The sequence below is a fragment of the Cetorhinus maximus genome, chromosome 5 (genome assembly GCF_964194155.1).
Source record: "Cetorhinus maximus chromosome 5, sCetMax3.hap1.1, whole genome shotgun sequence".
NCBI lineage: Eukaryota > Metazoa > Chordata > Chondrichthyes > Lamniformes > Cetorhinidae > Cetorhinus > Cetorhinus maximus.
The window spans coordinates 29,431,543-29,456,403 of record NC_135883.1 but is presented as its reverse complement, the minus strand read 5'-3'; the positions used below and the strand labels follow the sequence as shown (position 1 = coordinate 29,456,403).

At 44.7% G+C, this 24,861-nt stretch overlaps 1 long non-coding RNA gene across 1 annotated transcript in view; it reads left to right on the top strand.

Annotated features, from left to right (window-relative positions):
- The first annotated feature begins 386 nt into the window (after positions 1 to 386).
- Positions 387 to 24,861, top strand: part of LOC144680284 (uncharacterized) — a 47,160-nt gene continuing 22,685 nt past the window's right edge. Inside the window, exons 1-2 of the long non-coding RNA XR_013576521.1 lie at positions 387 to 548; positions 3,375 to 3,484. This is a non-coding gene — a long non-coding RNA (uncharacterized LOC144680284). The remainder of the gene's footprint in view (positions 549 to 3,374; positions 3,485 to 24,861) is intronic.

The window sequence follows — 24,861 nt, the reverse complement described above, 5'->3', positions numbered from 1 at the left end:
CCCAGCTCCTTGCAACAAAGGTTTATCGGTGACCATTATGTATTCTCTGCTTCTGATGATATGCGATGCCAAAAGCCCAGTTGAAGTAGGGATAAATCCTACTGTTTTCATGCTGTTAACATATACTAATTGCAATCTAATTCTCTGCAATACCTACTGCAATACATTTCTGCTCTATGTGACAGCAAACATTCTCCCAGCTCCTTCTTTGGAAAGCAGCCCACCTCCAGTACAATCAAACCATATGTAAATTGTATCCATTAGTTTAAGCGCTGCTGGAATAAGTATTGTGATTGCAGCTGTCATATGCTGGCTTTCTATTTGTAGGGCTGGGGGCGGGTTGTGGGGGGGGTGGGGGGAGGTGGTGAACATAAAGGAAACACATGCTTGCAATAGAGTGAGCTCTGTCCTTTCTATGGCACTCTATAGAGAAGGTACAGTCACACCAGCTATTGTCAAAGGTCGTTTCTCCGCCTGCTTTAGCATGCCCTTTCATGCAGAAGACCCAGCTGCAGAACCAGATGTTGCTCAGGGCATTTTCTTTGAAGGTCAGTGCAAGGGTCACTGGGTAGTCATTGGGCATTCTGGGCAGTAGTGAGAGACATTGGAGCTGGTAAATACGTGGAGTTAAAGGGGAATGCTGTCTTTCATTAGGATGGAAATTTGGTTTATGGCAAGGGGATATCACACTATTAGATTAAAAAGCCAAGAAACTACCCTGTCACATCTACAAGTTGCTCCTTACACAACAAACATACACCCAAAGCTAAAATGACTTGATACTTGCAGTCAATCAATTTGTGCAACAATAATGATTATTTTAGTAACCTTTTAAATACTTCATGCACATCTAATGGTTCATACACAATATTCCATTGGTAAAGAACATTCTCAGTTAATTCAGAGAAAATATTAAATCAGTTCACTGGCTACTAAGGATCCTGTCCCAATAGCCTTTCCTTGAAGGCAAAGTGGGATGTTCTGAGAGGAGCGAGATAAATGGACATCTTTCTTTTTGATTCCTTTCATAGCTTACACAGTTGCACCTTTGACTCTTATGCAGCAGGTCATTGGTACAAGTCAGTCCTAGAATTACCAATCAGTTCAACCTTGTCCAGTGCACTGAAAGAAGCACCGAGTGGGAGTATTTCATCTTCATGTAGGAAATAAATAACTGGCACCCCAATCAACACATGTCTCTTACTTACAAGTTAGGAAACTTGACACTTAACAGCAGAATCTGCATGTTACAAAGTAAACAATGCAGGAAGAGGCCACTCAGGCCAGCAAGTCAGTTCCAGTTCCTTTGCCAGAAAAATCTAAATCTAATCTTGCTGCCCTTCCCTCTGCTCAGAGTGCTGCATACTCCCTTGTTTCAGATTTTTATTACAGTTTTCCTCCATTACAGCAGTGACTACACTTCAAAAAGTGCCTCATTGGGTGTAAAGCACTTTGAAATGTCCAGAGGTCCAGTGCGGTAAAAATGCAAGCCTTTATTTTCTTTTTTTTCCTTAAAGATGCAATGGTTTGTGCTTCAACTGTTCCCTGTCCTGAATCATTCTATGCTCCAACAACTCAGAGATTCCCTCTGATAACTTTCTTCCTTATCATGGTGACAATCTTGACTCCCCAGATTTTCCTCTTCATCCTGTCAGGTGTGATGAACAATGTATAATTTTTTTTAAGTTGAATTTTTACAGATGTGTATTTTTGTGTTAAGGAAGGTAGGGTGGCTTCATTTCCATGTAGGTGGTTTATGGGCCTTGGTGCCTTCAAGTCTGGGTGGGGACCTGTGGCTGGAAGGTCAGTCTTTTGGGTTTATTTATATATATTTTGAATGAGGTTTTTAATCCCTGGAGTTAAAGAGTTGGGTTAAAAAAGGGGTTAGAAGTTTAGCGATTTTGGGGGAAAAAAGCACAAATTAGATAAAACTGGGCTGTTGCCTAGCCGCTGTAGCCAAGTGGCACAGAGACACAGAGAAAGACAGGGAAGAGTTCAGTATGTGTCAGAGAGTGAAGACGGGGATTTTCAGCTCTCTGAGATAAGAAATACTACAAGGCTACTGGGAGACTGAGTTTAGGGAGCTCATGTGTTTGCTCTGCAGTTGAAGCAATAGTGAGTTAAGAGTGTAATTTGGGGTGTCTCATGGAGAGATACGAGTTGGGTGAGAAGCATCAAATGCATGTTCAAGAATTCACCAGAAGAAAACCATTTGCACGTGTGCCAGTCCCAAGCAAGGAGCCTTTGTGTCAAGCTAGTGACAATTCTTCACTGGTTTATGTGTCTTTAAAGATATTGCTAGGTAAAGGAATATTAGGAAATTGAATCACCTTCTTGTGTTTGTATTGAGATCGCTCCAACCTTTTTGTCTGGAGTAATATAGTTTGTTTTTCCTGTTTTAATAAATATTTTATTCTTTGTGTTAAAAGTTCATCAGCAGACTCCTGTGGATTTGTTCTATAACTTTCCTCCACGATTTCTAAAAAAAAAGTTAGGATCTATCAGGCCATGTTTCACTCTGGGATCTGACTTCTTCAATATTCAGCTGGGATCGTAACACAGGGAAGTTAGCATTCAGGTTATAGTGAAAGGGAAGACTGGACAGATACAGAGTTACCAAATCTGCTTGGATGTATTGTTGCAGATTTCAGCACATGACATCCTGCTTCTAATGACCCCAACCCCACAATCTGATCATCCATCACATCTATCCTCACATTGCACCCCCTTCCTATACACTTGGAAAGCTAACAGACTTTTCAATGCCTAAGGATGATTGCTGATGGTCTGTTAAATAGCCTTTCCCCGCCATCTACAATATTTCTATAAATAATAAATGAAAGTGATCTAAAACAAATGAAAATAAACTCCCAAGCTGGATGTAGGAGATTAATCTTTATTCCCTGGGGACTCCAGGATAATTCTGCAGGGTTGACAACCCTTGATGGGAGCCCATTAAATCTGGTCTTCTCTCCTCCCACCAACTGCCCTAAGCTTACTCCGGTCATACAAATGATTCTGGGCCTTTAGTAGGCTTAGTTTCAGTGTTCAGATGTATATAGATGAGGTAGGGGGCTGATGGATGAGGAGTGGAATTCCTGGCCTCCAGCCTAAGGTTCCTGGGGCTAATTTCAACATTTGATGATAGTGTAAAATGCCCAATATTAGATAGGCTACCCGTCATACACCACCTTGAAGTCAATGAAAAGGGATATCAGGGAAATGTATAACCGACAGCTGATCCAATGTTGCCAAAAAAGTAAAAATTAACGCCATTGTGTGTTGCAACAAGGGCTCAACTTGGGATCTCAGCAAGGGCAGGCTGAAGATGTTCATGGCAAAGTAACCACTCCTCTTCAACTTCCTCGTCCCAGGTAATCTGAAGTACTCATGTAAGGACCCTCTGTCAGCATCCAGAAAGGCTCAAACAGTAGAGAGGAGCTCAACTACAGCTCTTCCCGATATTTAACCATATGCCTGTCAGGTAGTCATGGGGGAAAATCTACCTTAAAGTCTATTGATCTACATTACAGCCCTACCTTATCTAAGATCGTATTTATAATCTCACTTAACTCAAAATCTAACTTACAATATTACCTTTCTGAAAATCTATTTATAGTCTTACCTTACTGAAAATTTACATGCTGTGCAGTCATTCCTTACACAGCCTATCGAAAGCCATCACCATTTTAAAAAACGCTTGTTAAATTTCCTATTAACATTCTCTGTTCCAGTGGAAATTGTCCCAGTATCTGAAATTGCTCCTCATATCTGTAATTTCTCTTCCCTGGTAGAACTTATTCTTTGCATTCTCTGAAAGAATGCAAGGTTTTCTTCTCTTTCTGCTTGGCTAGACAAGGACATTAAATGTCAAGCAGGCTGCAAAAGTAGAAAAATTGAAGAATAAATCAATAAAGGAAAAGAAAAAAAAATCTCTTAACGATTTGGCCAAGACTATCTAGTGCGCAGTTGTTTTTTTCTCTTTATTGATTTTATAGTTCAGTTCATAAGAAAGAAAAAAGACTTGTTTATATGGTGCCTTTCATGACCTCAGAATGTTCCAAAGCACTTAATAGTTGACTAAGTAGTTTTGGAGTTACTGTTGCAATACGGCAGCCAATTTTCACACTGCAAAGTCTCAAACAACAATGTGATAATGACCAGACTCATGGTCAGGCAGATGTGCTGGGGCTTTAAAACATGGTGGGCATTCTGGTACTAGTTGTTTTCCCTTTTGTTCCTTCTTTCATCTTTTTTTTATTCTTTTGTAGAATATGGGCATCGCTGGCTAGCATTTGTTGCCCATCCCTAATTACGCTTGAGAAAGTGTTGGCGAGCCACCTTCTTGAACCACTGCAATCCGTCTGGTACGGGTACACCCACAGTGTTCTTAGGAAGGGAGTTCCAGGATGTTGATCCAATGACAATGAAGGAACAACTATGTAGTTCCAAGTCAGGATGGTGAGAAGCTTGGAGGAGAACTTGTAGGTGGTGGTGTTCCCATGCCTCTGCTGCCCTTGTCCTTTTCAGTGGTCATGGCAGAGGTTGTGGGTTTGGAAGGCGCTGAGAAGAAACCTTGGTGAGTTGCTGCAGCGCATCTTTATATATAGTACACACTGCTGCTGGTCAAGCGAACTGCTTTGTCCTGGATAGCATCAACCTTCTCAAATGTTGTTGGAGCCACACTTATCCAGGCAAGCTGAGAGTATTCCATCACACTCTTGACTTGAGCTTTGTTAGATGGTGGACAGGCTTTGGAGAGTTAGGAGGTGAGTTACTCTCTGCAGAATTTCTGGGCTCTGACTGGCTCTTGTACTCCAGTCAAGGTGTAATAGTGGAGATCTCAGGCTCCTCAGGTAGAGAGTTCAAGGCCAGCACAAGTTTCTGCCTGCTTGTGGCTTAAGAGCAGGTGTTAGGCAGGGTCTTTCCACTTCATTGGGATAGATACTTCTGTGTGCCTGAGCAGAATATGCTTTATTAAAACCCTTTTTAGAAACTTTGTCTCTGTCATGTGACCAGAGCATCTCTTCCCATCGCCCTTATAAATAGTTTCTGATGGTTAAACCATTGTCAGACAATGGAGTCCGAATGTCACTCATCCACATACCATCTTGAGAAAATAGAGCTTTTTACACCCATTGTTTCTGGATTTCAAGTTTGGAGCCGCAGAGGCTACAATAGTATTGTGAACCCAGTCTTTTAACTAGTTGGAGATAAAGCCATTATCACTAGAAGGGTCGTTTGTATTTTAATGACTGCGCCATGACTTGTCCAGATATGAAACTTAGTTCAATGTTCTTATAACTCCATGTGTCGGCAAGAAAAGAGATCACCTGACTTCTCAACTCTATCTTGTGTTACAGGTAAGTGCCCATTTCAGGTTTGTACTTCATAAGTTCCTATCACATGAGCATAACATTATATCTATATTATAAAATACCTGAAAGGCGTAATAATAAAAACCAGTACTAAAATCAAACTGTAAAACTGTAAATTTAAAAAAATAGACAACATAGTCTCTTTAAGAGTTCTACCAGACACGAGACATCTCTGAGGCCCACTCTATATGGACACACAGACTAGAACTATTTCAATAAAGTTCTCATATATGGATTTGTGTGTATATGTTAGATACAAGGAAAGTGTTACTATGTAAATGAGGTAGAGTGTTTTAACCTGCCCATCACCGGGTATCACAAGCAAGGTGTCCATTTTGAAGGATGCCCAGCAGAAATTGTCCTACCCCAGCCCTTTTGATTAAAGGCTTGGTGATAGGCAGGCAGAAGGCAAAGTTTGAGAACCAGTGGTATCCTCGATTGTTAAATCCTGATCTCCATGATGGTGGGGACAAAACAGAAACCTGACTGGAAGAATTAAACTCATACTGGTCTCACCCAATGACGAGGAAGCAGCTAAAGGTCTTCCTTAGCCTAACACAACTGTGATAGTAATTGCAAAAGCATTGCTGGACCACCGAGTGTCTGCATCAGAAAACAGTTCCCAAACCAAATTGACAAGTTATGAGCATGTAAAAGAAGCCTTGTACATATTTGCTGTTTTAGTCATTCATGATCATACCTGGATACTGATGGTCCAGATGGATGTCACTGCTGCAGGTATCAGGTGAGCAGCTGAGGGGAGGAACACCCCCTAATCCACTGAGCTGCATGCTGTTGTCATGGAAACTGAGAAAAGCTCAGTGTCGAGTAGGGGTTACAAAAACTCTAAGCAGTGTTATTGGGACCTCTTATGCAAACTATAATCCTTCGGCATGGCTAACTTCAGCCCATGATGTCTTCCTGCCCTGAGTTACATTTGGTCCTTTGCTATCAATTCTGTGGATTTCTGAACAATATTTCTGAATGCCCTTTGAATAGACAGGGTTTACCTTAAATGGAAAAGAGACAATCCCGAAAGTGATATGAAAAGACAAAAAAACTAATGCTTTGCCAGTGAAGAAGATTCTGTTTTTTGAAATAGAATATTGCTTCAGACATCATCCTTTCTAAGAGTCATTGGACTATCAGTATTTGTCAGTTTTTTTACAGGCTCTCTGTTGATATGAATGAGTTAAAATGGCATAAAACTACATTTAACTTAGGGTACAGATTACAAGGGTAATAGTTAATTCCATGAGTTAAAACTGCAGGGATAATTACTGAACAGGTCCAGATTCTGAGTTATTAAGAACAGGGCCTATTTACAGGGGCAGCTTTGAAACAGTCAAGAGAGAAAATTTTAAATCACAACACTTCACAGCTATTTGTCAAATTACATCTGACAGCATGAATAACATGCTAGCAGCTAAGGAAATCCTGAAAATAATTCCTGGATTAAGTACCCCTCTATTTCTCTCTTGAATGGGATTTAAAAGAAATATTTCAGGAATGAGACATGGGAAGACCGATGATCCTTGTCATATTTTTCGGTTCATTGCCCATTTATTCACAGAAAAGGCATGGACATATAAACAGTTTTTTATAAGCGTCTGAAAGTAAAGGACCTAACATCTGTTTGAAGTCCCATTTGCTATATTGGCTCTACTTCAGACAACTAGTGCAAGCACCACTGCATTCAGGAAAATCAGGTCCACATGAGACCCAACAGACAATCCTTAGGATCGCTGTTGGCTATCACCTTAAAGGTAAGGATTTGCATTAAAACTTCAGGCCACTGCTAGTCACTGCCCTTCCAATCGTTGATCCCACATCCCCCCAATCCCTGTGATTGCTACCTAGGCTCTCCGGAACCTCACCTGATCGGCAGCACCATCCCCCCCTTCCATTTGCCACTACACTCCCAATTGAGAAAATTAAAACAAAATAGGGCCAAAATAGGAAAAACAGCTCACTGGGACAGGAACAGGCTGAAATGATGGATCTTCCAGGGCAGGCCTATTTGCTGACCCTGGAAGGGAGGTAGAAGTGGGCTGTGCAGGGTTGTGGCTGTATGAGGATGGAGGTCATGGAGGGAAAACCTCCAGAAGAGATGAGGACAGTGACAGTCTGGAAAATGATGGCTTGATGTTTAGCAGTGGGATCATGGTCCAATGTGAGGCCTGAGGGCATGTTAAACATGATTCTTTTCGTATCTCAATGCTATTTTTTCTCCCCTTGTCCAGTGTTTTCCCACCTACACGCACAACTCTTCCAACACCATCCAACGTTTTCCATGTTCCTGATCCTAACAGCCTTCTTTTCACCATGGAAGTCTGATCCCTCTACATCTGTACACCTCCATTCTCCACCAAGATGACCTGAGGGCTTGCCACCTCTTCCTTAATTGGAGGCTTAACCAGTCCCTATTCACCACCACCCTCCTCCAACTGGTTGAACTTGTTCTAATTTTGAACAACTTCTCTTTTGACTCCACTCACTTTCTCCAGATTAAAGGTAAGGGAGCCTGTATTGGTCCTAGCTATGCCTGCCTTCTTGTTGGCTGTAGAACATTCCATTTTTTGCTGCAGTCCTACCCAGGTCCTCTGGTACATTGATAATTGATTCAGTGCCATTTCCTTCGCTCACCCTGAACTTGAAGATTTCAATTTTGCTTCCAATTTCCACCATTCACTTCACTTTACATGATGAAACTCCTGCTCTTCACTTTCCCCCCTCAACTTGTGTGTAGCCATTTCTTGGGAAAGGTTGTTGATCACTCTCTCCCATAAGTACACTAACTCCCACAACTACCTTGATTGCATTTCCTCCCAACCTGCTTCCTGTAAAGATTTTATTCCATCCTCCCAGTTTCTCCATCTCCATCACATTTGTTCTGTTAATGCTATCTTCCATACCAGTGCTTACAACATATCTTCTTTTGTCTTAACTGACCATTGGTTAACAGGGCCCTTGGCTGTGTCTGTCCAATTCCTGTACGTTTGCTTTCACCCCTATTCCCCTCCAAGAACCATGATAGAGCTCCCCTCATCCTCAGCTCTCACCTCAGCAGATCAACGTCCACCATTTCCAGCATAATGTCATTACCAAAAAATGCTCCCCTCCCCTCCCCTTTTAACCTTCTGAAGGAACCATTTGCTCTGTAACATCCTTGTCCCCGCTCTCCTACATCCCCACCCCAGGAAAGCTGGCAAAGGGTTGGATTACCATCAGGATCTAACTCAATGTCTTTTTAGTGAAATTACACACTCCACCTTTCCAGAATCTACCTCCAGAGGCCTGGGAAAATTCCACCCAAGGATTTTAAAATGAAGCCATCGGGGATCCAGCCTATTGCAGGGATGGGTGGCATAGGGCATTTTAAAGCACTAGACTGCACCTATACATGGAGTTCTTTTCCCTCTTCCTCTTGGGCGCCTATGGGAGCAGGGACATAATCCCAAATGAAAAGACCAAGGCCCACACTGCAAGGAGGAAAACATATTTGAAAGAAAGATTTTTTTGGCAAGACATTATAATGTGCCATGCTGCAGTACTATGCTGTATGTATGTGTGTGCAGAAATGAATGAAGAGATAAAGAATGAAAACTAAATGACGTGAACTTGAGAAGGGTTCAGGTTGCACTCTCCTTCATTCCCTCTATTGTATCCTGGTCAAGATTTTCCTTTTCAGCACCCAATGTGTGAGCATGCAGAGCACCCACAGCCAGACCCTGATTTCCCTTCATTTTAATGGATGCAAATCTGGACAGCACATACCTGAATTTGTGAGATAGGCTTCAAGCAAGTAGAGCTCTTACACTGAGACACTGAAGAGGAAAATTCTGGCTCTGCATATTTGCTTTTAAATAACTGATATCATGTAAACATTGGAAAGTTATCGAGATTGGCTGGGGCAAACAATGCCACCTTCAGAATATTGGTTTCATTGTTCTGTGTAGTAATTTGATTTCAGCAACAGAATAGAATAAATTGACCCATAATGTACCACAGTAGGACCTAGATCTCAACAGTGCAGCAACACGCAAGATATGATCTTCCTTCCCCCCTCTCTGCGGTGTGTGCACAGGGCCCTTTGAATTAACATCCTCTTCTCTGAATCACAGTTGCTGCCTTGCTGCATCTAATGATATGTGAACTGAATGTGTGCCTGCAGCCATGTACTTCGATCCAGTTAGTTCCTCAGACAGATGCTTTTGAGATGCCTGCCTACATGCTGCAGAGATAACTTGCACATTTGAAAGAATCTTCCTTAATCCTATAAGCTTTCTCTATGATTTTCACGTTTCATAGTCCAGCCAGTGAGAGCTCACAAAGAGCTGTTCCTTTCAGTCATTTTAAAGTGGGCATCTGCCAACTAGAGACCTGGCAGTTCCCCAGAGGAAATGGGGAAACAAAAACTATTGGATCCAGAATTCTACAAAGCAATTCAATTTTGATAGAGCGCTTTCACTTGCCGCATGAAAGCTAAAATAATGTTGGATTCCTGATGGCGTTCCCCTCTTGCCTTTTGCTAGAGAGGACAATATGCAGGAGGAGATAGTGGCATAGTGGGACTGTCACTGGGCTAGCAATCCACAGGCCCGGACTAATGCTCTGGGTTCATCCCACCACGGCAGCTGATGAAAGTTAAATTCAAATGGTGACCATAATACCCTTTTAGGGAAGCAAATCTGCCATCTTGACCTGGTCTGGTCTACAAGTGACATCCGACCCTCAGAAATGTAGTTGTCTCTTAACTGCCCTCTGAAATGGCCTAGCAAGCTACTCAGTTCAAGAGCACTTAGGGATGATCAACAAAGCCCACACCCCATGAAGGAATATTAATAACATCCCAGCTCTGCTGAGTAGGCTGTGAATGGTGACTATGAAGGAGCAAGTCTACAAGTGCCACAGATGAAGGAGAGGTGGGTTGCAGGGTTACAAGTGACTCCCAGGGCACTTTATGACTATCACTGCTGCACTGCGACCAGATCAATATTATAACATGGCAACACCCCAGCAGGAATGAACAGTCACAGACCACAGGCTGTAATTGCAAAGCTCTGGAAAATGTTTTGACAGGATACTCTGATCCTGGAAGCTCAGTGCCTGTGTTGTAATGACTTTATATTGCTAAGGTAACAAGAAATCTCTTGGCAACTTTAAAAAAGGAAATAAGACAGTGCGGTATGAAAAAGAAATTGTCAAAGCTAACCTTACAGTTCTACAGTCACACAGAGCTACATGCATTTTTTCCTTTGAACGATTAGAATAAAAGATGGGTTTGCAACATCCATTTCCAGTTTCCGTTTCTTACTTTCTCTTCACTAGCAAGCCTGCCACATTCGTTGTGTCAGTCAATAGGAAGAATAGGACTGTTTCACTGAATAGAATCTCACTGCAGATCAACAATGTTTCTGGCTCTCCCTTCCTGGTTGTGAGGTGACCAGAGGCTGGTGGTGGGAGTGGGTGAGGGGTGAAAAGGGGGAGGTGACCTCCTTTGACAGGGATTGGAGGAAAGACCAAGGGATGTGCAAAGAAGATGAGCTCCTGGTTGCGGACCCCACTAGGAAGTTGTGCATTTCTCCCTCTTTTACTGATAAAGAGTGTGGGCTTGGGGGAGCAAAGAAACTTTCCAGATTATTGAATAAAAAAAGGATTTGCTATCTGTTCAGAGGCTTGTCGTTGCCTTGCTAAGACTCTTGAACCTGGAATTAACATCATGCTAAGCAGGAGAGCACATTTGTCCCTGGCAACAAGTACTCCCAGGCCATCCTTTGAATGAGATATTAACATCGGTCTCACCTGCCCTCTCAGGCTGACATAAAGGATCTCGTTGCAACACTTGAAGAAGAGTAAGGGGAGATCTCCCATTTCCTGGGGAATATTGATCCTTCAGTCAACATCATTAAAATAGATTACGTCATTGCTGCTCTGTGGCTCGGTATCCAATTTTGCTTCATAGTGCTCCTGTGAAGTACCTTGAGACATTTTATAATGTTAAAGATGCCACATAAATACAAGTTGTTGTTGTTTGTGCAACCTTCCTGTCTGGAATTTGGCTGTGATATTTGCCGACAATATAAGTGAGTACACTTCAAAAGCAATATATTGAGCGTATATAAATGCAAGCTCTTTGTTTCTTTCCCACTCCTGAATCATGTTGGAGTACAGTTTAACAGTGGCAGGTTCTCTCCTGTACAGGAGCCAAGTTGTCATTCTTTATGTGTGAGTCTGATAGTAAACTACCCAAGCCCCATCCTGTCCTCGCCCAATGCATGTTTATGCACATTTTCCAGCATTGATCACTGGCTTCGTAGCATCATTGGGTAACATTTTACACCTCGCGGGCGGGCACGCGCCCGAACCAATCGGGTGTAAAATAATGCAAGAAGGCGTCAGGCGAGCGTCCTGACATCATCCCACACGCGCACAATCTTCAGGTCGGCGGGTGTGTGTGGGTGTCAGGCCAGCTCCCGCCATCAATCAAAAGGCCACTTAAGGCCATTAGAAAGGCCGATTTTATATTGCCGGTGAGATTTTGCGCTTGTCAGACGGGCAAAAGGGGCAGGTGGGCACCCCACATTTTGCAAAACCTCATCCAAGGGCGGGATAAAAAGGGTCAGCAGCATTGGCAGTGTGAGTAGTGAGGAGTTTGGGAGATGGGTTGCCGTTGGTTGCTATTAGAACTTGACAACTTCACCTCAGTTCTGAGCATCATTCTTAGCATTTCTAGGCTTCATGGGTGTCTCCAAGGCCCTCAGAGGATTTTGACCATGTGGGCTCTTCCAGATATCAGACAGCCTTCCCTTACCCTGGTCTCTGCTGGTGGCATCTCCTCTGAGGAAGAAGAGAGGGACAGAAGGGAGAGGAGGCCAGGTGTCCCCATGCAGCTTCCAGGGGAGCGACCTGTGAGAGGAGAGGCGCAGGCACAAGGGGCGCAGGGCCAGCAGGGAGTTCAAGCATAAGGGGCCACAGAAGATACCACTATCTTGCTGCAAGTGTTCAAGAAGTCAGAGATGCAGCTAGCTCAGAATGTCTGAGATGCAATGCCAAAGGAGGCTGCACCTCTCCAGAGAGACTGGCGTCCATTTGTCATATGATAGGGCCTGAGATCATCTCCAACTGTGTGGGTGGAAACCCCATGCCAGTGGCTTTGAAGTTCACAATGACCCTCAACCTCTTTCCAGGGGTCAGTGGGGGATCTTTGTGGAGTGTCCCAATCAGCTGTCCACAGTTGCGTCAAGCTGGTGACAGAAACTCTGTTCAGGTGGGTAATGACATTTATTCATTTCCATATGGACGAAGCCAGCCAGGCTGAGCGAGCCAGAGGGTTTGCAATGATTACTGGGTTCCGCCACATTCAGGGTGCAATCGGCTGCACGCATGTGGCCATCAAGGTGCCAATGGGTGAGCCCGGTGCCTTCGTCAACAGGAAGGGATTCCACTCCATGAACGTGCAGATAGTGTGTGACCACAGGATGCAGATTCTACAAGTCTGTGCAAGGTACCCAGGCAGGTCCCATAACACATACATCCTGAGACACTCCCAGACGCCGAGGCTATTCAGTGCTCCAGCCCGACTGGATGGATGGCTGCTGGGTGACAAGGGCCATATGTTGAAAAGGTGGCTTATGATACCTCTCCGTTGCCCAAGAACGGAGGCAGAGCAGTGTTATAATAGGAGTCATGCCTCCACAAGGGCAATGATACAGAGGTCTTCTGAAGATGGGCTTCCGATGCCTGGATCATTCAGGGGGAGCACTACAATATCCCCTAGAGCGGGTGTCGCTGATAGTGGTTGCATGCTGTGCTCTCCACACTGGCACTGGCAAGGGGGGACCCACTGGAGGAAGAGGATGTTGACGCAGCTGCACAGGCTACAGATAATGAATCCAGTAGTGAGTCTGAAGAGGAGCACGGTGAGGAGAATACTGAGGACGTGCAGGCAGACCTCTGTAACCTTCAGGGAGGCAGAGGCACCAGCGATGCCTTGACCCAATGCTCCTTCAGCAAGACTGCCAAAGATCTGCTTCCACCTCATGCCAGGGCTGCTGCCTCCATCCAGGATGTCTGAAATGACTCTTTCATTTGAACCCAAAGTCCACTCAGTGCCTGTGCAATAAAGTTTAGAGCCACCCACATCCAGCATTACATACTGGCGTACCCTGTACCAAAAAACAATTGAAACATACTCAGGCCATTACGACAAAAACAAAATTTATGTCATTTTCACAACCCAAACAAATTAACATAACCTTCTCTGGTCTTCATTCTCAGACCAGTAAACATAAACAAACATTACAGAACAGAAGATCACCCTTGACCGTCCCTCTTGTGCTCATGGTCCTTAATCTTACGGTTGTGAGTGCTACGTCTTGGTGCCCCCCCACCCCCGCCTCGCTGGCAGCAGCATTAGGGGCAGCCTGCTGACTCTGCTGTCTTGTTGCCCTTGTTGACATTGGTGGTCGCCCTCTGGCCAGTGGAGCCTGTGCTGGCCTTGCCTGGGAGGGAGTGGACGGTGCCATGGCTGGCATCTCCCCAGTCATCGCAGCCTCATCAGATGCCACGGTCACTGGCAGAGGGGCGGAGGAGCTGCTGTCATCATCCAGAGCATCCTGAGAGGAGCCCACAGAGATAACAGCAGCTCAATCACCAAGGTGACACAATGGAGATTTGCATCATGGTGCCATCATCTTTCAATGATCAATGGGGGCTCCAGTTTTGAGGCTCCCATCAATGAAGAGACTACACAAGAATGTTTGCACCATCCGAAACTCTCACTTCTGTGCACTGCACTCTTACCTTCATCTGACACCTCAGCCTCTCCACGACCAGCTGACCGAGGTGCATTGCGCCTCTCCAACTCCAAGGCGTCCTGCTCAAATCTTGGAAGGATTAGGAGGATTGGAGGGGCCTATGCCTGTCCCCAAACTCTCAATGTTGTTATGGATTGTCTTCTACTGAAAGGACAGAGGAGCATTGATTAGTCCACTCTCTACCTGCAGCGCCATTGCAGCCTGGCCAATCCTACCTGAAGAGCACCTTGAAGGGCACACCCGAGTCGTGGCCCTCAAGCCGCAAGGCACTCAGTCCAACCAGCCAGGGCTCACCCCCTTGGCCAGCTCCAGCATCATTGACAGTTGGCACTCAGACTCTAACAGCCCTGAGCTCCACGGGGGGATGGCCAAACCTTAACATTTCACCACACTGATCCATGCCAACACGGTACCTTCCCAAGGGTGTCTTTATCAGGTGCAGTGCCCTCCTCCTTCCATCTCTGGGGATGAGGGCATCCCTCCTGGCAGCCACCTCCTCCAGGGGGACCACGAGGCACTTGTCTGAAAACCAGGGGACCGCATGCCCACCTGACCTGCCCTCCTGCCTGGCATCTCCAGCCGCAGTAGAGGCCAGAGCTTCGGTCTTCAGCATGCAGAAGAAATGTTCTTTCCTGGCAGCCTTCAAAAAGCTGCCTGTGCCGTTTTCAAACTGCCCACCGAGTCGCCATTGGGCATGGCGCCCGACATGCCCCTGCCCCTGCCCAGCCCTTCCTGACCATTGGGAAGAAGGGTTTCATGCTGGGGTGGCCTTAATTGGCCAGCCAGCGTGAAATCGAGGTTGAGTGCCGATCACGGGCGAGGGCCTGTTTCCTGACCAGTCCCGGGCCCGCCAATCGCACGCACGCGCCAAGGGTAAAATTCAAACCATAGTGCCTAATGGCACAGAAGGTGGTCATTCAGCCCATTGTGCCTGTGCTCGCTCTTTGAATGAGTTATCCAACTAGCCTTACTCCTCTGCTCTTTCGCCATTGCCCTACAAACCTTTCTGTTTCAAGTATTGATCCAATACCCTTTTGAACATTATTATTGAATTTTTTCCACCATCCTTTGAAAAAGTGTGTTCTAGATCATAACAATCCCTGCATGAAAACTAATTATCTTAATCCCCCTTCTGGTTATTTTGGCAATTGTCTTAAATCTGTGTCCCCTGGTGATACCACTACACTCACTAGATTTTCTTTATTTAATCAAACAAAGCCAGCTATCATTTTTAGCACCTCAATTAAATCTCCCTTATCCTTCTCTGCTCTAAGGAAAACAATATCAGTTTTTCCAGGTCCCCACATCACTAAAGTTCCTCATCCTTGGCATCATTCTAATAAATTGCTACTGCAAACTTTCCAAGGCTTTGATGTCATTTCTAATGCCTGGTACCCAGAATTGGACACAGCACCATGAGACCTAAACACCGATTTATAAAAATTTAGATTAACTGCCTCGTTTTTTAAAAACTCCATTCATGGGATGTGGGCTTCGCTGGCTGGGCAGGCATTTATTGCCCACCCCTAGTTGCCCTTGAGAAGGTGGTGGTGAGCTGCCTTCTTGAACAGCTGCAGTGCATGTGCTGTACTTACACCCACAGTGCTGTTAGAGAGGGAGTTCCAGGATTTTGACCCAACGACAGTGCAGGAAGGGTGATTATAGTTCCAAGTAAGGATGGTGAATGGGGAATATTCCATCACATTCCTGACTTGTGCCTTGTAGATGGTGGACAGGCTTTGGGGAGTCAGGAGGTGATATCTGAGGAGTCGCGAATGGTGCTGAACGTTGTGCAATCATCAGCAAACATCCCCATTTCTGACCTCATGGTGGAAAGAAGGTCATTGATGAAGCAGCTGAAGATGGCTGTGCCAAGGACACTACCCTGAGGAACTCCTGCAGTGATGTCCTGGAGCTGAGATGATTGACCCCCAACAACCACAACCATCTTCCTTTCTGCTAGGTATGACTCCAACCAACGGAGAGTTTTCCTCCTGATTCCCATTGATTTCAGCTTTGCTAGGGCTCCTTGATGCCACAATCGGTCAAATGTGGCTTGGATGTCAAGGGCAGCCACTCTTACCTCTCCTCGGAAGTTCAGTTTTTTGTCCATGTTTGAACCAAGGCTGTAATGAGACCAGGGGCTGAGAGGCCCTAGCAAAACCCAAACTGGCCATCAGTGAGCAGGTTATTGCTAAGCAAGTGCCGCTTGATAGCACGGTTGATGACCCCTTCCATTACTTTACTGATGATCAAGAGTAGACTGATGGGGTGGTAATTGGCCAGGTTGGATTTGTCCTGCTTTTTGTGTGCAGGACATACCTGGGCAATTTTCCACATAGCCGGGTAGATACCAGTGTTGTAGCTGTACTGGAACAGCTTGGCTAGGGGCACGGCAAGTTCTAGACCACAAGTCTTCAGTACTATTGCCGGAATATTATCAGGGCCCAAAGCCTTTGCAGTATCCAGTGCCTTCAGCCGTTTCTGGATATCACGTGGAATGAATCGGATTGGCTGAAGATTGGCATCTGTGATACTGGGGACCTCCAGAGGAGGCCGAGATGGATCATCCACTCGGCAATTCTGGCTAAAGATTGTAACAAATGCTTCAGCCTTATCTTTTGCACTGATGTGCTGGGCTCCCCTATTATTGAGGATGGGGATATTTGTGGAGCCTCCTCCTCCAGTGAGTTGTGTAATTGTCCACCATCATTCACGACTGGATGTGACAGGGTTGCAGAACTTAGATCTGATCCATTGGTTGTGGGATCACTTAGCTCTGGCTATCATTTGCTGCTTATGCTGTTTGGAACGCAAGTAGTCCTGTGTTATAGCTTCATCAGGTTGGCATCTCATTTTTAGGTATGCCTGGTGCTGCTCCTAGCATGCCCTCCTGCACTCTTCATTGAACCAGGGTGATGGTAATGGCAGAGTGGGACATATGCCAGGCCATGAGGTTACAGATTGTGTTTGAGTACAATTCTGCTGCTGCTGATTGCCCACAGCACCTCATGGATGTCTTGAGTTGCTAGCCTGTTTGAAATCTATCCCATTTAGCATGGTGGTAGTACCACCAACAGAATGGAGAGTATCGTTAATGTGAAGACGGGACTTCATCTCCACAAGGCCTGTGCGGTGGTCACTCCTACCGATACTGTCATGGACAGATGAACCTGCAGCAGGCAGGTTGGTGAGGATGAGGTCAAGTATGCTTTTCCCTCTTCTTGATTCCCTTACAATCTGCCACAACTATGTCTTTTAGGACCCAGCCAGTTCAGTCAGTAGTGGTGCTACTGAGCCACTCTTGATGATGGACATTGAAGTCCCCCATCCAGAGTACGTTCTGTGCCCTTGCCACCCTCAGTGCTTCCTCCAAGTGGTGCTCAACATGGAGATGTGCTGATTCATCAGCTGAGGGAGGGCGGTACAAGATAATCAGCAGGAGGTTTCCTTGCCCATGTTTGACCTGATGCCATGAGCCTTCATGGGGTCCGGAGTCGATGTTGAAGACTCCCAGGGCAACTCCCTCCTGACTGTGTGCCACTGTGCCGCTACCCCTGCTGGGTCTGTCCTGCCAGTGGGACGGAACATAGCCAGGGATGGTGATGGTGTTGTGCTTGGACATTATCTGTTAGATATGATTCCATGAGGGTAATTATGTCAGGATGTTGCTTGACTGGTCTGTGAGACAGCTCTCCCAATTTTGGCACTAGCCCCCAGAATTTAGTAAGGAGGACTTTGCAGGGTCGACAGGGCTGAGTTTGCTGTTGTCATTTCTGGTGCATAGGTCGATGCCAGATGGCCCATCCAGTTTCATTCCTTCTTTTTGAGGCTTTGTCACAGTTTGATACAACTGAATGGCTAGCTAGGCCATTTTAGAGGGCATTTAAGAGTCAACCATATTGATGTGGACCTGGAGGCCAGGCCAGGTAAGGACAGCAGATTTCCTTCCCCTAAAGGGCATTAGTGAACCAGATGGGTTTTTTTTACAGCAATTGGCAATTAGACATTCAATTCCAGATTTGTGTTGAATTCAAATTCCACCATCGATTCGAACCTGGGCCCCCAGAGCATTGCCCTGGGTCTCTGGATTTCCAGTCTAGTGACAATACCGCTGCGTTTTTTACCTCCCCTTTTTTACTGTATGACTTTATTTATGAAGTCAAGGATCCTATAAGTTTTTTTTTATAGTTTTATCAATATGCCCTCCCTTCAAACAATTGATCCCCCCAGGTTTGGTCCCTCTGTTCTTTAATCCCCATTAAAAGTGTAGATTATTTTGCCCCTCATTCTTCCTCTAAAAAATGGATCACTTCACAATTTTCTGCATTACATTTCATCTGCCACGTGTCTCCCCATTTCACCAGCCTGTTTATGCCCTCCTGAAGCCTTTCGAAAGCCAAAATACATTAATGACAATACCATCATCAACTCTCTTCATTATTCTATCGGAAAACGCAAGAAAGTTTTTCAAACACAACTTGCCATTTAACAAATTCACTACCGATTGTCATTAATTAATCTCGGTTTCTCCAAGAGAAAATTCGGGTTGTCCAAAATTATGGTGTCTAGATGTTTCCCCACCACAGATGTTAAGCTAACTGACATGTAGATTCCAGTTTTATCACAGGCCCCTTTTTTGAACAGGGGTGTGACATTTACAACCCTCCAGTCCTCAGGCACCACTCCAATATCTAAAGAGGATTGCAATATTGTGGTCAAACTCTCCATTATTTCCACCCTTACTTCCCTCAGCCAGCCAGGATGCATCATATCCAGACCGGGAAACACTTCCACTTTGAGAGCTGCCGATGATTTAAGTATGTCCTCCTTGTCTATTTTTGTCCAATCCAGTTTCTCTACCCTTCCTCCTTTTTACTGTGAAGGCATTTGTAAAGTATGCATTCAAACCCTCAGCCATGAACTCTGTCTCCACAAGAAGATATCGGAGAAAAAAATTAATTTGCATAGCACCATTTCAAACGGCACAATGCAGACCCCATGTCAATTCCCTGGGGCAGACAGTGTGGTGGGCCACTACCTGCAAGAGCCACGTGGGTTTCCTCATTGATATCATTGTTGCATGCTGCATGGGTCTCACAGTGACCCAACGCTCTGTCTGCACCTGGGAACTGACCTAACCTATGTATCGCTGTCTGAAATGGCGTTATGCGAACAAATATCTATTTCCTCCTTTGTCTTTGGTCCTTTCCTTTAACCACCCTTCCGCTCTTTGCGTGCTTCTGTAACATCTTGAGAATGTAACCTTGTCTGATTTTTCCTTCCCTTGACCTGGGGGCACTGAGTTTCCTAAACCTGCCTGAGAAAAGATCATTGTTATGTGAAGCTGGGTCTTTCTTAGTCTGTAAGGAGGGAGCATTTATCCTTTTAAAAAACCATCAGGCAAGTTGGTGTATCTTTATTCCTGTACCCAGAAAAAATATCCTCGAACTGGAGTTCTTAGTGCAAGTACAATTTTTTTAAAAAAATTAGGTCATTTTAAATGTATTTTCTGTTCATTTGGATTTTTAAAATAGAAATTTCTACAGCAGATGCTAATGGCATTATTGGGAGCACTGCAGGGCAGGAGATTGCTGATCTCAACAGGAAGGCTCAGAATCAATATCAGAAGATACAATGAACTCAGAGTTGCATCAGTAATTATATCAGTCCTGTTGTTAATTGAGCTCCCTCAGTACCCTGGCAGCTCACTCCCCAGACATCAGCGGGATGCAGTAAGGAACTTACAGAGGGGGAGAAGGTAAAGAAAGAAATGTAAAGGGTTGAAGCAGGACAAAAGGATTAGAGAATGTAACCCCGCTTACTTCAAAATGACTAAGATTGAGAGCAATGCTGTGAGTTGCTAAGAACTAAAGTAGATTTATATGGCTGGTGTATGCAAGTTTGCAGACTGCATAACCAAAAACAAATAACCCATTAAAAGTGGAAATGACTGGAGCAGAGTCTGGTTTAAGTGGTTCATCACTGCAAAACAGGATGCAAGAGCTTTCTATGGCCACCACAAACTGATCCAAGCTTCGTTAATTATCTGAAATGAGAATAACAGTTTGAAATAACCGCCTGCCATAAGGCAACCATTAAACTAGTCCTTCTAGGAGAAGATTCACATTCATATCTTGCCAGGAAATGGATTACAGACTAGAAACTGAATGGGGATGACGAAAATAGAACTTCACCTACATAGAAACATAGAAACGTAGAAAATAGGAGCAGGAGTAGGCCATTCGGCCTTTCGAGCCTGTTCCGTCATCCATTATGATCATGGCTGATCATCCAACTCAATAGCCTGTTCCCGCTTTCTCCCCATACCCTTTGATCCCTTTCGTCCCAAGAGCTATATCTAACTCCTTCTTGAAAACATACAATATTTTGGCCTCAACTACTTTCTGTAGTAGCGAATTCTACAGGCTCACCACTCTCTGGGTGAAGAAATTTCTCCTCATCTCAGACCTAAATGGTCCATCCCGTATCCTCAGACTGTGACCCCTGGTTCTGGACTCCCCCACCATCGGGAACATCCTTCCTGTATCTACCCTGTCTAGTCCTGTTAGAATTTTATAGGTTTCTATGAGATCCCCCCTCATTCTTCTGAACTCCAGCGAATATAATCCTAACTGACTCAATCTCTCCTCATATGTCAGTCCCACCATCCCAGGAATCAGTCTGATAAACCTTCACTGCACTCCCTCTATAGCAAGAGCATCCTTCCTCAGATAAGGAGACCAAAACTGCACACAATATTCCAGGAGTGGTCTCACCAAGGCCCTGTACAATTGCAGCAAGACATCCCTGCTCCTGTACTTGAATCCTCTGGCTATGAAGGCCAACATACCATTTGCCTTCTTTACCGCCTGCTGCACCTGCATGCTTACCTTCAGTAACTGGTGTACGAGGACACCCAGGTCTCATTGCACATTCGCCTTTCTCAATTTATAGCCATTCAGGTAGCAATCTGCCTTCCTGTTTTTGCTACCAAAGTGGATAACCTCGCTTAAATCCTTTCAGAGTCTAAATGGGACTACACAGACACATCAGCATCTGACATTGATAGAATGATAGAACAGCATTAGAAGAGAGATATATTGCAGCAAAATAAATGTATCTGATACTCAAATGGTCCAGCGACACCGCACTGAACTGAGTTAAAAAGCCACAGTGAGTCAAACTTGGACAATTTGAGGTTTCCTTGAAAGGCCAACTTTGTGATTTCGAGGATGGAGGCAAGTCAGAGGAACTGCAGGTCATGTTCTTTTTGATGTTTGGAGACATCACATGTATATGGCAAGATCATGCCTTCCCTAAAATTTTTGTGCTTAGCAAAATGGAAGAAATACTGGGGAATGGGGCACGTCCATTTCAGCCACTGGGCCCTACTCCTGATTGTTAGGCAGTAACCACTACAGGAAAATGTCCAAGTGCAGATGTCAGGCTTAGCTGTGAGGTATTCCATACTTAGACTTCTGATAGCCATGGGTTAGGTACATGCTGGATGAAAGGTCAATTTGGAGAGCTGTTTCCTACCAGCAAGAGTCAGTTCCTTCAGGAGAGGAGGGGGACAGGAAGGGAAAAAAATGAGTTTGAGTTACCAAGGCAATGATGAAATGAGGCAGCTGGTAGCAGGGTTTGTGTGTGCGCGCGTGTGTGTGTCCGCGCGTCTTTGTCTGTTGGGATATGGAAGAAAAGAAGCACACCAGCATATATAGTTTTATCTGGTGGGGGTTCATAATGGGGATTGCTGGCTGTACCCGATTTACAGTTTTCTGCTCACGTTTAATGTGGAAGAGTGAGTGGGTTTGGCTGCAGGTGAGGGGGTTGAAGAGAGTAAAATTGACAGCATGTCAGGAAGCGTCCAAATGGTTGACTTCCGCATTTGACTCCAGTACATGAGAACTGCCTGCATGTAACCCCCTCGGGTAAGACAGGTTGTCAATTTCTAGATGCTAATCGCTCAATTCAAGCAATGCTGACACACTGTTTTCACTTTAACTTCACAGGCTTCAGGAAACTCACCAGTAAAAGCAAGGCAAGTACACAGCAGCAACTGAGGGGGCTGAATCAATCTCAGGGAAATATACCAATAAATACTCAGTACTCATAGCTGCTTTCTGAGTTGCTTGTGGGAAAGTGTTTGCTCCGTGTACTTTTGCTGAGAAGTTACTTTGCACAGTTTAGAGGTTGAAGTTTTATTCTATCACATCAGGATGGGCGCCATTGATGTTGCCTTCGATTGGACTCGATGAACAGCAACAGCACCGGAAGCAACACAACATAGCCTCTAGCAGGTCACAGGTCTGTAGCTCCACAGAAGGGAGGACCAGCAGAGAAGTGGCCAGTCAGAGAGGTACAGCTCGCGTGATGAATGTTAATACACAACCAGATATGTGATTGGACAGGCCATCAGTATGCTGAAGATACACTTCAGGTGCATCGGCAAATCTGGAGGCCACTTCAGTGCGCAACTGCCTGGCTATCCAGAACGAATGTGGTTTACAATGCTTTGCACAAGAACTGTACAACAGCAAGACTTCAACCAGCAGAAGGAACAAGATGAAGAGCTCAAATCGTCCTGAGGCAACTTGAAGGGGGAGGAGGAAGAAGACCAAGAGGAGGAGAAGGATGATGAAGCCAATGTGTCACCAGCTGCTCGCATTGCTGCCAGGGATGCTACGCACACCATTATTAGAGCAAGATTCACCTAGAATGCACCAGTGGACCAATGTAATCAAAGTAATTAAGTGAGAAGGAAATAGAAGGTTATGTTGATAAGGTTAGATGAAGGATGCTCATGTGAAGCATAAAGACCAGCATAGACCTATTGGGCTGAATGGCCTGTTTCAGTGCTGTAAAATTCTATGTAGCAACCTCCTTCTGTGCATCTGCAGTGCTGCTACAGAGCTGGCCACAAAGAGGTAGAAGAACTAGCAAGGGTTATATTGCTGATAGTATACCCTAAAGAAGTATTCTCAAGACAGAGCAATTTACAATCTTGCAGCACCATCTGCCATGGAATGGTGGGGATTTGCTTTGAGCCTGTGATTCGCCCACATGTTAAATGTATAATCTCCCCTGTATCCCCAGTGGAGACCGGAGGGGGATGTTGAAATTAGCCTACAGAAGCAGCGCGAAACTGGATCATAGTGAATCGACAGCTTGTCATACACCGCACCAGTTTTATTTTCCATTGACTTGGAAAATATTGCCAAGATTTTTAACTTAAAACCAAGTCAAAGTGACAGTGAGACTACAGCCTGCATATATAAGCCTGCAAAAAAAGTTTGAACTATCGTTTTGTGAACTTCAGTGGAAAGAAGATAGGGTGTGCGAAAAATAGGCTACTGTCATAAACCAATTTCATGCCCTCGGCATTTACCAACATAGGCTAGAGTTGCCCTGACACTTGCTAAGAGGGAGTAAGTGAGTGGCCAAGTTCTGACTCTCCATTTCATTTGCCCTCCTTGCTTTCGTGAGATGCTGTGATCCTCCTCCCGGGAAATAGTCTTTAGGACATCTAGGACATCATGTGCTGTTGCAATCCTCCTGGAACTAAACTGAAGAGTCAGCATTATTTTAAGTAGAGGCAACAGCTGTTCTTCAGAAAGTTTCTTAAAGTGTCCAACAGTACTTGGCAGTGCAAAACTTAAATAAGCTTACAATGATAATCTCAACTTTACTGTGAGCCGATACATGATGAACCAATTTTGACTTCATGTGATGCTTTGAACCAGTCTGGAGAAAGCAGTGCTGTAATTTACACTGTAGACTGTGTATGTCTCAGACTGCCATAGTAGACAAACAGCTCTAGAAACACCTGCAACTGCGTTGGTGTTTACACTCCAATTGATGCTGTTAGCCACAGTGCTTTGATGAAGGCCACTTCCTTTCACCTCACTACACACAATAATGCTTATTTAAAGCACAATGCACCAAAAACAGCTGCGATCGATCCAGAGCCAGAGTTTTTAAAATCATGTGTTTTAAATGTATTAACCCTTATTGAGCCTACACAAGTTGCACAGTTGAAAAAATTAATACCGCAGCTAATAAATTGCAGTCCAATTATGTGTGTGTGTGTGTGTGTGTGCGTGTGCGTGTGTGTGTGCGTGCAGTGAAGAAAGCATTTTGCTGGTGCCTGAGGCAGTGACAGGTTGTGTGATTCGGTGACATTGCTGTACAGTACAGTTGACATGATGAGAACTACTGTAGCTAAAAATATCATAGACTAGGTTCTGCAGCTGTGTAAATAATACAGCCACGACTTGGGCTCTGTAAGGATAAAGGCTTTATTTCAAATTCAATTTAGAGTAGTTGATATATTTGCATAAACATACACATAGATACAACAAAAGCAAAAACTTGCAATTACATAGTGCCTTGACCTAGTAAAGCATCCAAAGGTGCTTCACAGAATCCTTATCAAACAAAATTTGACACCATGCTGCATAAGAAGGTTTAGGGCAGATGATCCAAAAGCTTCATCAAAACATAGGTTTTAAGGAGTGTCTTAAAGGAGGAAATGGAGGTAGAGAGATGGAGAGGATTAGGGATGGAATTCCAGAGTTTAGGGCCTTGGCAGCTAAAGGTACAGCCACCAAGGGTGGAGTGAATAAAATTAGGAATGCACAAGAGGCTAGAATTGGAGAAGT